Source organism: Xenopus tropicalis, chromosome 3 (genome assembly GCF_000004195.4).
Source record: "Xenopus tropicalis strain Nigerian chromosome 3, UCB_Xtro_10.0, whole genome shotgun sequence".
NCBI classification, from domain to species: domain Eukaryota; kingdom Metazoa; phylum Chordata; class Amphibia; order Anura; family Pipidae; genus Xenopus; species Xenopus tropicalis.
In genome coordinates this window covers 47,381,804-47,399,000 of record NC_030679.2, presented here as the reverse complement: position 1 = coordinate 47,399,000, position 17,197 = coordinate 47,381,804, and the positions used below count along the sequence as shown (strand labels likewise).

At 38.6% G+C, this 17,197-nt stretch overlaps 1 protein-coding gene across 2 annotated transcripts in view; it reads right to left on the bottom strand.

Annotated features, from left to right (window-relative positions):
- gprin1 (G protein regulated inducer of neurite outgrowth 1) overlaps nt 1–17,197 on the bottom strand; it is a 47,182-nt gene that overhangs the window by 9,052 nt on the left and 20,933 nt on the right. The window contains exons 1-2 of one of the 2 annotated variants that reach the window (XM_031898844.1): nt 16,727–16,815; nt 15,996–16,093 (exon numbers count right to left, since the gene is read on the bottom strand). The gene's annotated coding sequence lies outside the window, so the exon portion shown is untranslated. Of the gene's footprint in view, nt 1–15,995; nt 16,094–16,726; nt 16,816–17,197 lie in introns of those variants that run through there. The other variant, XM_031898845.1, reaches the window with a different exon arrangement.

The following is a 17,197-nucleotide window of genomic DNA, read 5'->3' as shown; positions in this document are numbered from 1 at the left end:
AACATTTCTGTTTGGGGACACATATCACTTTGTGACCTAAGAAATGTTTAAGAAAGTTTGTTCTATTGATTTTGTATTTATCAAAAGCAGGAAAAAAACAGATAAAAACAGATACCATGTTCAAATTTACATCAGTAAACAGTTACTTTTGTTAATTTGCAGTAACAAAAGGGGTAAAGAAAACAGAGAACAAGGAGAAAGGGGCAAGGAAATGTGCTCATCAATAAAAGCAATAAACTATAAAGATTATAAGGGAAAACATAGTATTGTTAAAATTTATATTTATTTCACCTCGGGCATGAAATCTGATCCAGCAGCCAAATAGGTACAATAAAGTTTAATTTAAAAAACATGCAAATTAGTACTAGCACAAAAATATTTCTGTGATTAAATAGAGATTTTGTTTTCCTCAAAACTGATTTACAAAGTGATATTAAGCATTTTTGCTTCTGTGCCAGAAAATCTTGTTCCACAGAAGTGCTAATTATATTGTTTTATGGAACAGATCTTGTAAAAGCAATTGTGAGTCAGATAATGTTGCCGTACTCAAAAGAGATCTACAAAGTGTTTGTTTCCAGGATATTTGGACAGACTTCACTTGCTAATGACCCCTGCTTGAATTAAAAGGGATGTTTAACCAAAAAATGAGTTGGTGTAAACTTGTTCACACTGGTTCAGTTTACATTGATTTGCCTGTAACTGCCTATGCACTTGCCGGATACGCCAAAATACAATTATTGGCAGTTTAAAAATGCAAATATCTCAGAAACGCCTAAAAATAGAAAAATTATTAAATATCAAAAGTGCTCAGAGAAGCAACCAAAGTAAATTTACATCAGTTCATTTTTTTCATGTTCAGATCTTCTTTAAGAAAACTATATGAATGCCTTTAAGAGCAGAAGAAAATCTGGCAAAACTACAAATCCTTCTTAAAGGTAGATCATACTTTAACGTAAAGGAAGGAACATTCCCATAGTTTTCCAAAATACTGTAGGCATCAAAAACTTAATTACAGGCATAGGAAGATCCTAATTATCACTACCAGTGCTATGTCAGTCAGTTCAGATGTTAAGTGGTAGATATCCTTTATATAATACCAGCATCAGTTCCATTAACCAAGAATATGTTCCATAACTAACTGGGCCACAGACTTTGGATAGCTTTGAAAACTACAGCCCTAGCATGTTGTAACCCATGGAACCCATCCATAAATTACATAGTTGCAGTGTGTTTGTGGTTAGCATTGCTGTTTTTTTTGTAATTTGCAAAATTATAAGCCACCTCTTACAATTTGATAATGTTGCATTTCTTTCTACTGTTGCATGTAGGGGTAATGTAGGGGTAGGGGTAATGTAATCAACTAACCTATAGCAGCCAATCAGCAGGTAGCATTTACTAGTCATACATTTGATTGGTTGCTTTGTGTAACTAGATGTGGCCAAATGGAAGACTTTTTATTACATTACTGTGTGTACATTAAACTCACTGCTGTAACGCATCTTAGAGATGAAGGCTAACTACATGACTAGAGGAAGCATCATACGGATTGGCAAATTCACTGGAGACTGAATTACCTGACCACACATCTAATGCTTGAGTCATTTACTCCCTGTAGGCTGGTATAACACTTAATGCTTTTCCAATGGCATATTTCAGCTGGCTGAAAACTGCCCATGAACACCTCCCTTAGATTCCATTCAATTGAATGGGAAATAAGTATAAATACATGAGTGATTGCTTTTTATGCATAAAATCAGCATTTTCAGGCTGAAACACACCTGGAAGGTACAAAGGGGTGTTACCATAGCCGCTGTTTTATAACTAAGGGCAGCGGCAATCAAAATTGCCATACTGGCCTGGCAAGTCAAAACTATCTCTTGCCACTTGGCTGAAGAATGCATATTTATTCAGGTTACCTTTACTGATATAGATATAAGTATATATTACATAGGTTCTAAGATCTAGAAGTGCCAAAAGTACCTATAGGTTCCTGATGCCAAATAATGCTATTCCTATAAAAAAACACATTGGTGTCCATTGACATTCAATTGAAAAAAAAACACAATAAAACCAGATTCTATCATTTCATTTCAACAAGCAAAAATAAGCCATTTGGAGGCCATAAGGAAATACTTTAGAATGAAAATTAACATAAAAAAAGCCTCCTCCACAAAAGTAATTTTGGTCTCAAGGCTGTTTCTATAGGAACAATTTCACAGACTCTCGCAGAACTGTGATGTTCGCTAAACACCAAGTGTTGAGTTCTGTGATGAGACAATGCAATGATGCTGCTCTCTCTTGTCACAGGCTCACTAGTCACCCTCTCACCTCCTTCCTCACCTCTTATTCTATCATAATAAACTATTACATGGCAGCTTATTCTAGACATTTCTCTGCATCTCTATATTAAGCAGGGGTAATTTCTGCCTGTTCCAATCAGAGCTATTCAAAGCTAACACATTAGTCTAACTTTTAATGGTATGGGAAATGCTGTTTATAGCGTAGATATCTATTAATTGTAAAATTAGTTGTATTATGAAGCTGTACGAGCCTCTACAGCACTTGTAAGCAAACTTAGTGCCAATCCAGGGCTTTCATACATTACTAACCAAGGGAAAAACTAGCAATGTTGCAGTCCATCACGAGAGCCCTTTAAATTGAGAAGGATCCTTTGGTGCAACGATTAGTTCTGTCACCACCTAAGTAACTGAAATATATAATGGTATTGGTAATGGTTTACTGGTATGGATGGATAATAAAGGTGGAATTAAGGAACTGGTCATAACTGGGTGCATGAGAGGTGAAAGGAAACAACGAGTTGGCCCCATGCCATAGATATTACGGGGCCTGCCATATCTTACATTATTGTGGTCACTTGTCATGCATGAGAATAATGAGTTTAGTGAGTGTACAACAGAATACAAAGGACAAAGGTGATCTGTTTTACCTGTGGATGACTAATTTCTGAGTAGTGCGTGGTACAAATCTATTGGCATGCAGAAAATACAGATCCTATACCAGAATCTCTCGTTTCTGTTCTAGGGGAAATCTAGGCAGGCCGTAACTGTTTCACAGTGGCTAAAATAATGTTTATTGATGCCCTACCTGCCAGCACTACGGCTGCCCTATATCATTTACTAAAATGTTGCTTCTTTTTAGGTGAAGTATTTCAGCTTTAATTTAGAACATCTGAAATCATATTACTTTATTTTCACATAAAAATGACTAAGTAGTCTGGTTACTAAACAGCAAATTAACACAAAATGTACCCTCTAAAAGTGATCAGTATCAAAGTATTCCAAGGTTTATTAAAGTACAGGTGTGTACATTATCCGGAAACCCGTTATCCAGAATGTTACAAATTACAGAATGGCCATCTCCCATGTAATCCATTATAAGCAAATAATTCCAAATTTTAAAATTGATTTCTTTTTTTCTCTATAATAATAAAACAGTACCTTGTACGTGATCCCAACTAAGATATAATTATTACTTATTGGGGGCAAAACCATCCTATTGGGTTTATTTAATGTTTAAAAGATTTTTAACAGACTTAAGTTAAGGAGATCCAAACTACGAAAAGATCCCTTATCCGGAAAACTCCAGGTCCCAAGCATTCTGGATAACAGGTCCCATACCTGTACAATTTCTAAGCCGTTGTTTGTAAAGCCCACTGAAAATTGTCTGCTAATTCTACAAAAGCTCTTTTGTTCCTTTCTGTTTGTCAATATTTTATTACAGATGTTAAAAAATAAAAAATTAAAAGTCATATAGCATGTATTACTAAACATGTTGTACAGTTCCTTTAAGGCTACTAAACAACTAAGGAAACAGAGAAATGACATGCACCCTGCAATTAAAATACATGTAATTCCAGATGTCTCAAGCATTGCTGAGAGAAACTGTGTCACAGATATCTGTGTGGTGCAAATTGCTCTTTCCTCTGTAATTTTCATTTTTGCTGCATTCATTTTTTTTTTGCTAAAGGGAAAATCACTGTTAATATTTCATATAAATCCCAGTACTAATTAATGATATTCTTGTCCTGGAAAAGCTGCCATACTTGTAAGAAGGTGGAAAGATGTATGCTTAATATGTATGTTGGGAAAATGGTAAAGGGTTAATGCTTTGTTTGGCCACTAGGTGGCAGTATAGTAACCTGGGTATAATTAAAATAGCTAAGTGTAATTTAGACCACCTGCCACCAGAGGGCAGTGCAGGCAGGAAGGTATAAAAGGAGCAGCCACACCCAGGTTCACGGTCTATCCACAGGAGGTGAATCAGGACCTGGGCAGTAGTAGAGGAATAGCTAGCATAGGTTAGAGGGGTGTACTAGCGAGCATTACATGCACAAGACAGTCAGGGTAGATAGAACGGGCAGCCTCTGTCCCAACCAGGAGAAAGGGGAACCAGGTTCCAATGGGTATCCCGTTAGTCAGGGAATCAAGTACCAGTATAGGAACAGTTAGGAAGAGTGTAAAAGCCTTCTAGCCAGAATCTGTAGGTGTAAAGTCCTATTCGGGAAGAGTGGAGGGGTATGACTGCAGAGTACCGGACCACTAAAGAGAGTGGAGAGGTACAAGAGTGGATATCGGACCACTAGAGTGGATAGGTGGGACTAGGTCTATGGTAGCGGAATTGAAGAGGTACTTTACGTAAGCTGTGCAACTGGCCTGGGAAGTCCTTGGAAGAAGAATGATTTGTATGCAAAAACTCAAGTGTTCAAACTGTCTGCTGAATGCATTGGTGACCACCACCTGTTAATAAAAAGTTTTTGCACAGAAAGAGTCTGCCCATTCTTCTGGCTGGAGCCTGAAATACCGAGTAAAGGTAAGGAACTGTCACCCCGGCCCTACCTACATATTGGTACCCAAAAGTTAGACTAAAAAAGGTGAAATTATTTAATGTGTAGGGAACATTAAGACAATGGGCCAAACTAAATTCAGTGAGAAAACTTATGAGCAAGATTCATTTTGAGATGGAATTCAATTCAGAAAAACTTATATCACAGTTTATCACGTGAAAACTCTATTGATGTCTTTAAGAAAAAACTGGAACTAAATTAGAAGAAAAGTTTTTTTCTGCTCAAATTATATCTCATCGATCAAGTTTTCACGTGATAAACCACAAGCTAACTATTTCTCACTGGACTGAATCTAGCCCAAAGTAATATAAAACAACACTAGTTTAGCAGGATACCCTGATCTGTACCCCTGAAAAGGGATTGCAGTAGGAATAGGAGTTTGGGGAAAATGAGCAGCGTGCTTGGTTGTAACAGGGTTGCCTGTGTGAATTGGGCTTTAGACCTGAAATCATTTTTTTAGCCTGGTATGTTGGTAGATATAGAACTGTAAATGGGTAATGGTCACCAAAATTTAGAGGATGGTTGCTACTAAATACCTTGTATCATATAAGGACAATACGGTATATACTGTATGTTATACCAAATGCAGCCAGTGATTAAATGTTGCTGGAAAATGTCCCATCTAGACTAACTGTATTATGAAAACTGCAATATGAACTGCATGCAAAATATATTCTGAAATATATCAATCCATAATGAAGCAAAATGTTCTCCAATAACTACATGAAAAGATATATAGCGCAGTGCATATGAAATTGTTAAATGACAAAACTATAATATGGTTACCTTGGATCCCATATTAACCAGGGGGAGCGAAGAGAATGCTTCTGTACATCTAGTCCTTTTAATTTGGTCATTTAATGCCAGCGCCCTTTCATCATCCCAGAATAGTTTATACAATATTTTATTTCATTAATCCTAATGATCATAGTACATAAATGTTTTTAGCCCTAGCTTAAGGCCAAGGGAATGTGTAGCAGCCTTTTTTGTCCTTAAAGAGAAACTATACCCCTGAACATTGCAGGTCTGAATAATTACATGAAGCAGGTGATGTAAAACATGGTTTCATAAAATTAAAATCCTTTCAAGAAAAACACACTTTCCTTGTATTTTAAGCCATTAAATTGTCCCATAAAGCTAAACTGCCATTTTAAATACTAAAGTCCGCCCTTTGGCATGCACGAAGCACGGTAATCACACACAAACCAAGGGCACACATCCATGCTAGATTGCATCAGCCAACTAATTCACAGACTTTTACTTCAACACTTCTTCCTCTTACAGCATTATTTCCTGTCAGGTGATAAGGGAGTGACACACAGAACATTACAAAATGGTGCCTCAAGGAAAAAGATTTAAAACAGCAATTGTTAAAGATGTGTAGATGCCAGCTTGGTATCATTATTTGATATCTTAAAAATGAATATGGATGGGGGGGGGGGGGCTACTGATTGTAGCTGTTTGTAGCATTATCCTCCCTGGTTTGCATGAAACACAACAATATAACCAGGTGGGAGATTTGGGAGATGATGAGCTGTCAGCTTTATACAGAGCTCTTGTGGGTGTAGCTTGTTGTCATGACAACCTGTTACCAAGCTGCAAGCCCTTCATTGTTGTTCTGAAATGGTACATTATGCATTATGTGTCAGTATTGCACCAAAAAACATACAGGGCTTCAGTATAAAACAAAACAATCCAATAAATGCCTGCAATTCTGGAAATTACAAACTTACTTATATGATAAATATCAGTATAGTAGTAAGTACTCTTCCCGCAGATGTTGCATTTTTTTAAAAACACATTTTGTATTGGGCATTTTGCAGCACTAATTCTTAGACAGGAACAAGCAACTGCACAGTGTTTTTTTATACAAGTATTTTTATTCATGTTATAGAGCAGTGCTGTCCAACTGGCGGCCCACGACCCCCCTCTGTGTGGCCCCCACCTGTCTGGCTGCTTTGATGGCTTACCTTTGTGTAAGCTTTAAATGGTATCAGTACTGAGATTAACTGCCCCCCCCCCCTGCATGGTTCACACCTCAGATTCAGGCTGTAATCCCCCTGTATTGTGTTTAATGTAATCCCCTGTGTTGTTCACACTATTTAATCCCTACATTGTTCACCCTCTGCATTGCTCATACCTTAGGCTCAGACTGTAAGCCCCACATTATTCACCTGTTCATACCTCAGATCCACAAATAAACCCTGCACACTATAAAAAGAACATATACTGAGGTGGTACTGCAATTGAAAAGTTTTTTAATATATAGATACTGCTGTGTGACTGTATGCTGCCTGTGTGTGCCATACTCTGCCTGTCCTATGCTGCCTGTGTGTGCCATACTCTGCCAGCCCTATGCTGCCTGTGTGTGCCACACATACAGGCAGCATAGGCCAGGTAGAGTATAGCACACAGACAGGGTAGGGCAAATAGAATATGGCACACACAGGCAGAGTAGGGCAGGCAGAGTATGGCACACACAGGCAGCATAGAGCAGGCAGAGTATGGCACAAACAGGCAGCATAGGTCAGGCAGAGTATGGCACACAAAGGCAGCATAGGGCAGACAGGGAATGGCACACATAGGCAGCATAGGGCAGGCAGAGTATGGCTCACTCAGGCAGGGTAGGGAAGGCAGAGTATGGTAGGTTTTTGCTGTACTACCACCAATAATATGGGTATGGTCATGTGATAACATGGGTGTGGATGTGGTTTAAAAAATGGGGAGCGGTCAAAACTGGTTTCAATTATCGGCCCTCCACCATGTTGGCCGCACAAAAGTTGGACAGCACTGTTAGAGAGAATATAAATGACTATGCTTATTTAAGAAAAGTGATAGTGTCCCTTTAATATTTGTAATGAGTTTCAGCTTCGAGTCCTCTGCTTGTTGCTGAACCATACAAGCCCTGCAGGTGCTGTTTATAGCAATGCAGGTAGACTCTAGGTCATGTGACCATTACAAGTCGCAGGTAGGACAGCACTGTGGGTTTTTAGATGTTAAAGGAAACATCTAAAAGGCTTTTAGATGTTAAAGGAAAACTATACCCCCAAACAATGTAGGCATCTCTAAAAACATACTGTTACAACAACTGATTCAATGTAAAACACTGCTTCATCTAAATAAACAATTTTGATAAAAATATACTTTTTTAGTAGTATGAGCCATTGGGTAATCCTAAATAGAAAATTGCCATTTTAAGTAAGAAAGACTGCCCCCTGGCTCATATTATTCATGATGCTGCCTTTTACTCCCACACTACTTCCTGTTACAGTTAGAGCTACATTATTTCCTGTCAGGTGATCTCTGAGGGAGCACACAGCCCATCACAAAATGGTGGCTCAAGGGAAAGGATGTACAAGTGCAATATTTACTGATATACATTCCAGTTTGGTATGATACTTTAATAGATTACTTAATATGATATAAAATATGTGCTGTTTAAGTATTCTCTCTGGGGCTATAGTTTTCCTTTAATCCCTAGAATACTGTTAGGCACAGAAAGTTTACAACATGTGAGTTTATATAACAGATTGTCTATATGTCTAAACGCTAACCCTTTAATAGAAACCCTCAGGTCTGCTGGATGGATCTACTGGCGAAATATCAGAGCCTTTATTGAATTATCCCCTTATATATTTAAAGGAGAAGGAAAGGCTAAGTCATTTGGGGGTGCCAAAATGTTAGGCACCCCCAAGTGACTTAGATCGCTTACCTATTACCCCGGGCTGGTGCCCCTGTACGGAGAGAACAGCACCAGCCCGGGGTAGCAGCGAGCGCTTCCTACTTCCTATCCGCATGCGCCGGCCCACGGATTTTGCCGGCAGAAGAAAAAGGAAGGAGGAAGCGCTTCCTATAGATACCCTGGGCTGGTGCTTTTTTCTCCTAACAGGGGCACCAGCCCGGGGTAAAAGGTAAGCGATCTAAGTCACTTGGGGGTGCCTAACATTTTGGCACCCCCAAGTGACTTAGCCTTTCCTTCTCCTTAAAACATAATGATCATATCCCACCATAAGCCCCTCTTTAACCTCAGCTTGGCCACTCTTTCTTTATAAGAGAGACCCATTATCAGCTTTGTCCCAATTTGGACTTTTGCACTTGGGACAACTTCTCATTACCTTGAGGGGGGGGTTTTGCAAGATGCTAAGGGGCAGATTTACTCCATAATATCTCATATTTTTTTTTTCAAATTCGACTAAATTCGTTTTCCCAAATGCTTTATATTTACTAAAAAAAAGTTACTGTGAGAAAAGTCGAATTGTCGCTGTAAAAATCCTGACTTTATCGAATTGTTTCTGCAACAATTAGAAAACATTATGATTTTTGGTGAAAACCTAGCAAAATCTCAAAAGTTTTGAGACAAAAGAAAGAACTTCAAGGAAAGGGAAGGGACCTCTGCCATTGACCTCTACATGAGCTCGGCAAGTCAAATTGTCGAATTCGGATTTTTAGGTGTTTAGATGCATAGTAAATTTTGGAAAAGTCGCAGCGTTTTTTTTTCTGCGACTTTTTAAAAAAAATTCAAGTTTAAAAATTAAAAATTGATGCTTAGTAAATGTGCCACTAAATGAATCAAGAGCTCAGTTGATCTATTTCATGAATAATTTCACCTTTTATAAATGGCAGTTACATTAACTATGCTCCTCATTTAAGTGAATAAATGCAGAGTTTCTAAGTTAACCCCATACTTACACCTACGCATTTTTGAGAAGCTACATATGTTCTTTTGGATGATCACAAGAAAACCGTGATGAGTTCAGTTGATGGAACATAATGAACCATAACAAGAACAGCCCCTGCTTCCGTTTCTGCAGGTGCCGATATTGTTAGGAATAGAAAAGCGCAGGCAACAGAAACATATAAAGTGCTTGTCAGAAATTCATTTGCAGTCACTAGAGAATCAGCTGTCGCTGCACAGGGGTTTTGAATCATTTAGAAAAAAGTTCCTGGGTCTCATTCATTACTCATACAGGACAACAATGGCACAATAGTGCAAGGGGATAGAATAGAAGAGATTCTAAATAATGCACACACTTGCTTCCATCCATATTTTTGGCTAAAGACACTAAAGATATTGCAATTGCCTGTTAATATAGTCTTTAAGCTCTGTTTACATGCAGTACATGCACATCATAACTAAAGCAGTGAAGGCAAAATAAGGCACACTATCAATCTTGGCACACTACAATCTTGTTGGCAAGATTAGCTCCAATTGCCTATTTGTCTATTCAGAAGTCTCACCCATCTGCATGGGATGTATGAAACAATCTGGGCTGTCAAAGTCCAAACTGAGATTCAAAATAGACCCTGCAGTTGCAAGGACACAAAGCTCTAACACAACCCCCAACCAGCCCAATAAATAATGACTGTCTATGGCATCTTACAGCAGTCCCTCTGGCATTTGCCAGAATCCATAGATTGCCAGTCTAGGCCTGACACCAGTCAAACAGTGCCTTCATGTCCCACTTACTTAAGAAAGAAAACAATACTAAACAACTGACCTATAAAAAAAATCTGTGGTGTAACTAAGTGCAAAAGTTCCCCAGTGCAAAATCAAGTACAGGGCCCACTCCTTTTCTTCCAGAAACAGCCTTGCAGACAATCACCAGCAGTTTCTTAATCACTCATCTCCAATGACCTATTTTCCTTCACACCTGAAAGAGAGACACTGTGCTTTGTGTTAATATCTCATACTCTGAAAAATCGAATCCTTTGTCCCCATTGAGCCCCTTTATTTTTGGGGGCTCGAATGTAGCCTCTCCCTGGTTAATAGCTCAAAATCCCAAAAGTCCAGAGACTGCCCTTTCTATAGACATGTTTTATTAAAAAATCTGCTTGTGTAGTTTGTTATATATTTGCATTACTTTGTATCAGATGGAGATGCCATATTGCTTTGCTTGAGAAGAAGCACAAATTTATTTTTACTATTAGGTGGGATATTAAGGAGGATGTCTTAAGTCAGATATGCAGTGTGGCAGTTTTCTTGCAAACATGTAGTGATTTTTGTGTTTTGTCTATACATTAAGTTGTGCATGTTTAATGTAAAATAATGCAAAAGAAATGATAGCTAATAATGAGATATATTGCAGTTTCTTACTAAGCCAACCATTTCTTGTCACAAGCAGCTACACATGTAAACAGCCTCCTTAAATTACACTGAAAGATAGCCCTTATGCTTATTTCTGTATGAATTTCAAATGATTCCTTTTATAGGTATTTGTTGATTATCCTATCACAAACCTCATGTTGCTTTTCCCTATACATTCTTTAAAGGCTCTCTATTCATGATTTAATCATCTCCAAATATATAGCCTTCTGTCATTCACACCTTCCAGATTTCACAAGAACAGTGTGTGGTACTGACAAGTTCAATCAGATTCCTGCTTGGGTTTTAAAATGTCAAAAGTTCCATCACATTGCATTTCTTTAGAAATACTTTTCCTTGCTATTCTAGTTCTTTTCCAGAAATATTGATTCAAATGTGTCCACCCCCATATTCAAGTTCTATCATATTTTCCATCTATACCTATTCAGTAGCCGGCTATATGGCCTGAAGTACTGGAAGAAAAAACCAAGGCTCTTTATTTATACAAATAAAAGAAAATACAATTTAAGTGACTGCAAATAAACTCCAGCCCTACCCTGATCAACAACTAATCACCTTCTACTGTCTATAAGCCCTGAGGCACGCTGTTGATTTATCATGTATTATCTCTTGTGTTAAACAATTTATACTAAAGAAAATTGATGCTGTATCTAGGAATCCACAATACATTCTGATACCTATAGTGCAATGCAAGTATTGGGTGTCTAGTTAAATATGGTTGCAAGTCACACGGTTAGGTTCCTGGCTTTAAAATCCAATCATGCTCATAGTTAGGTATAAAATTAAAGGTGTGCTGTCCAGTATATTAACTTCCATGGCAGCTGGTTGCAAATATGAATCTCTCTGACTGATCTAGGATCAATCATCAATCAGAGGCTCAGCGCCATGGAATGCTGTGTGTAAAAATGCCACAGATACATGAATAATGTGATCAGATGGCAGTGTGTATTTCAAGCCTTTATGGCAGTGTCACCTTCTTTTCGGCATTATTATATCTGTAATATCTTTTTGGGGTTTTAAATTCTGACCTTGTTAGACAATGGAAAGGATCTTCTTTGGCAAAAGGTAATGGGATAAAGTCATCTTATAAATTCCGCAGTTCTCCAAGTGTTTATGTTTATTTCTGCGCATCTCATTCAGTTATCTGTTACCAGTTTTTATTATGGATTTTAAAACTACAGTGGAATTGTTTATCTGTCTTGCTAAGCTGAATTTTCTCATTCTTCTAATTAGCTCTAATGGCAAATATTATGCATCTGGTTTAAATCCTGATCTGTGACCACTGGGATAAAATATTCTGTTATAGCTATGGTAAGAATTCTAACCATAAAGCATGACAAGACCACTACAAATAATTTATTTTCACCAAAGTAACTAACTCTTATATGTAATAAAATGCAGTAAGTTTGCCCAGAGGCAGTAACCCATAGCATTAAATAAGACAGCAGTTCTCAAACTACGGCCCGCAGGGAATTTACCTGGCCCCCCGCTGCGTCCTCACCCCTGGCAGTGGAGAGAGGACTCAGCGGGGAGCGAGATGGGGGAGCTGAGAGGGAGGACGGACGGCGCTTACAGTAAGTAAGGCAGACGGACGGCAGACTGGGAGGAACTGTAAGAGGTAGGACTCAGCGGGAGGGTGGACGGACGAACGGAGCACTGGAGACGGGAGGGTGGACGGACGAATGGAGCACGGGAGAATGGATGGGAGTACGGACAGAGCTAACGGAAATAAGAAGTCTGTTTTTAAACAGGTGACCATTAAATGCTTCCTACCAGGGTCGGACAGGGGGGTGCAGGGCCCCTCAAGGGCTGCCGCCCCAGGGGCCCTTGTCAGCCGCGTCCCCCGCCCAACATCCTCGCCTGAACACGCTTTAGTGAAACGCGTCAGGGGGAGCAGTAAGAGGGATCGGGTCTGGACTGCCAGGGCCCACCGGGTTTTTCCCGGTATCCAGGCGGCCTGGTCCGACCCTGCTTGCTACCCATTGGTTGCTATAGGAGATTAGAACAGTAAACTTTGCTCCTTTTATGACAGTTGCCCGTATAACTTTAAAAAAACATCACACGAGACATATGAACATAATGTTCATGTTTATATTTCTTTAAGTAGAAAGGAAATCTGAAATATAGCCTGTTGTGTGAATAACTTCTTCCTTACCCCATGATACCTTTTTTAGCCTTGTTTGCTGAAATATAATATTGCCCGACCTGGGAGCTAATGGCCAGTAATAGAAGCTTGGGGGTGTGCCTGTCCTGTACACTACTTATAACCTATTGCATTTACAGACCATTTATACTATTTTGTTTTTCCATTTACTGTACACATATGCTGACTTGTTGCTTGAACTTGACCCAAAGGAGTAAGGTTCTCATGGGGTCAAGGAATAATAATGCCACAGCCAAGGAAAGAAGTAACGCAGCTCCATGTTTTGTTGTATATATTTAAACATATTCTGGGCTTGCATTAAGATCATAGTTAATTTCCTCTTTATTTGAAAGGCACACAGAGGAAGACATTTACACAACAGGCACAACAGATGTATAAAGGAGTCTTGGATCTCCTCTATAAATGGCCAGCACTTATCAATAAATAGCTGCAAAAGAATGGATTATTTTTTCTGCCTAAAGTCAAATCTCTATTTCCATGGAAACCCCTGAAACATTTTAGTCAGACATGCCATTTCATGTGCATTTTCAGCCTTTTGTAGCCTTCTGCTATCCTGCAGTTGTATGAGTAAACTTCCTTCACATTGACATAAAATGCTGCCAGGTGCAGGCTCCCTGCTTCCAGAACATAATGGCATAGAACACATGGGCAATGGATTACAAGTTGAGTCTAGGAAAGAATTACATCACACCTGTACTCTGAAATACCACCTACTGCATCTGCCTACATCACTGTTTATTCACTGCAATATCCTTCACTTGTTCTACTCTTAGTGGCAGACTTATCAAAATGTGAGTTTAGAGCTTAATACATAAAAACTCACCCATGTTCTATTCATTCCTATGGGAATTTTATAAGCACACTTATCAATAGGTGAAAGTTAGAACTCCCTATTTGATAAATACTCTAAAAAGTGAGTCTTTGTAGGTGGGTTTTATGTATTAAGCGCTAAACTCATTTTAATAAATCTCTTAACACCTTGATAAATTTACACCTAAATGTCAGAATTCCATATGGCTAGCTCATGCTTAAGAACGGTAGTCTTCTCCCCCCATTCAAATAAAATAAAACAAAGTACAAATATAAATGGATAAAAATATCCTTTAAAATTAGATTTCTTTTTTTTAAAATGACATTATTGTCTTCAGGCAGTTTGCCCAAACCCAGAGATACTGTATGTTCTCAGCAAGTTGACTCATTTACAACCCAATATGCCATCTGTTTTCATAGTCTTTTAAAACAGTACTTTCAACCACACATTCTAAGTAGGTGGCTAAGTGAAACATGCTTATATTAACAGTAAATTGAATAGATATTTTATTTTGTCTGTCACAAAAAGAACTAAAATTGATCCCACAGAAAAAAATCTGTTATTATACATGGTAACTGAAGCAGGATACAAAAGGTCTGATGATGAGATGAGGTAAGGGAAAAACACAAAGCCAAAATACTAGGCAGAGAGTGGGAGTGAGATATGAGAACCAGTCGTCTCCTTGGAAACACACATAGAGCTGTATGGAAGTGCTAAGAAATGGAATCCCCTCTGTTAAAATACCAATCCACAGATCTGCTGATCTGGAGATGCATCGACCGAGTAAGGTTTCACAACCCCAACCTTACAGATCCACACACTCGGAAGGGAAGGGTGCCCTAGGAATGGTTCTGTTTCATGACTCTAAGGAAAGCGCTGAGTTGGTTGTCTGGATTTTAATAGGGGAATGCACCAGGGAAAAGATATTTCAGATTCCTATCTGGTCCAATTCTGTCTTCAAGGGACTGAACAATAGAATTCCATAGGGAACAAGCCCAGTGTTTGGCATATTGGCTTCTGGACAGAAAAAGGTTTAATTATTCAAAAAATGGTAAGAAACAGACTATAAACCCCAGTTATGTTTAACAAACCCCTATGTGCTCTGCTGCAAACTGAAGATGTCCTTTACTGCAAATAATGGGCATCAGTTGCTAACTTCTCTATATCAGTTTAGAAAGGGTTGCCTGGAAAGTACCAAGAGTGTGTTTGATGGAGTATATATCTAGGCTAGTCCATTTCCCTTTGCATTACAAGATGGTCTACTTAATATCTTGTTAACCCATCACTTCTTTGTTGCTTTCATTGCTAAGGGCACAAGCTGGAATTGCTTGCCTGCTATGTGACACTGCTTGCTATGATTACTTCAGGGAATTGGTGCTGCCATTATTACCTCTTTATCTTAGTCTCTCTCTTTATCTCTTGATAGTGTGCTAGGATTCAAACCTCACTTGCTGTCAAATCTTTTTTTTCTATTTATTTTTATTTAAGTCAACAATAAAAAAACATGCTCCTTATAGTTGCTAATCTTTATTTATATAGTGCCAACATAATCTGCAGCGCTTTAGAGAGATGATAGATCATTAAGATCAGCACCTGAAGCAGTGGAGTTTACAATCTAATGTTCCTGACACTTACACACATACTGGCCAATATTCAGTGTTATTTGCAAAAATAAGTGGGTGAAGGTGACAAAGATTGACAGTGTGCGTTGGATGAACTCATAGGAGCAGAGGAGTATATACACTGCCATCACTATTTCACCATGTGCCACCCATCACAGATGACATCACTGACAGCAATATCTATTTTTTAAAGACAAGAAAACTAAAGGCCAAAACAAACACTAAAACCCAAGTGAAATGGAATACAGCAGACACAAGCTAAAGGAAACAAATACCTTAGATTCTATTCCTCCCAGCACTGAGCTCCGTACATAGTGGGATAGTGTGGTGCCACAGCATGCCAACAGCAAAGAAAGAGGGAATGTAGTCAGGAGGTGACACAGGGAAGCAGATCACACAGAGCTCAGGTGTAATAGGAATAATGCAATTACCTGCATGAGTCACAGCAGAACCTCTTCAATGTACAGATCCCTCTGCTCACTGGCACTTCTCTAACAGAGCTACTCTTAGCTGCGTGGTGCAGTCATGCCTGCCAGTGGGAGCATGCGTGTGGGAGGGGGAAGAGAAAGAGAGAGAGAAAAACACAAGTGAATGTTTTTCTGCCTTTGCATTATCACCCATCATCCAAGGAATTAACAAAACAAGGAACATACGCAGGACAGTTACACAACCAGAAAGCACAAGGGATGGAGAGAAAAGGCAGCTCTGTCTGACTGAATTAGAACTTCATTATCAATCCTATCCCAAAGCACTTACTGTAGCTGAAATACAGTCAGCCAATAATTAGGGCACTGGAAATCGAGTCAATTCAATGAACCTTTGAGCTGGTCTCCTCCCACCAAATACACTAACACATACAAAGTGATTAAGAAGCAATCATGTAACATCACAAATACTGAAAGTGACACCCACAACACATGGCAGTTGTGTTTAAAGGGCAAAAAGGCAAAATTAGGACGTCAGCAACGTCATTGTCTACAATGATACTAGACACACATGTAAAGAACATTGCTTTCCCCTTACTATTGCTTAATTGCCATTGATCTTGTGATGTGGCAGTTTGCCAATTAGCTATTAAATGCCATAGAGCCTGCGATGGAAAATACATAAGGCAAATCATCAGTTAATGTACTAAGATAGGAATAAACACCACATATTATACCTTTAGCATTTACTCTTGGACATATAAACATCATTGTTACTCCGGTTTTCTAGAGTGCTAATTTTCCAGTTCTTGTTCTATAGAGATTCAGTAGATGGTTAGTGAAGATTACGTGACTTGGCCAAGGTCATGTTAAGTAGCAACAGCCAGTGTGTCCTTATATAAGCAATTAAAGATGTATGGCATAAACACAAACAATGCACAAATGCACAAGTAAGAACAAGAATTTCATTTTGCTGTATACCGTTCTGTGAATTTTAATTGCACATATCACATTTTTATACCTGCTAGAAGGTGGTATATTTTTTAGGTGCAAAAAAAGTTATTTTCACAGTAATAATTAGCACACGCTATAAATTATTTCATCTTTTTCACTTCTGCCTGATAGTAAAGGGACATATAGCCTAATTTTAAAAATGTTGCCATATAAGCTCATTACAAAAAAAGTAATTTTTCTCTGACCTAAGCCTA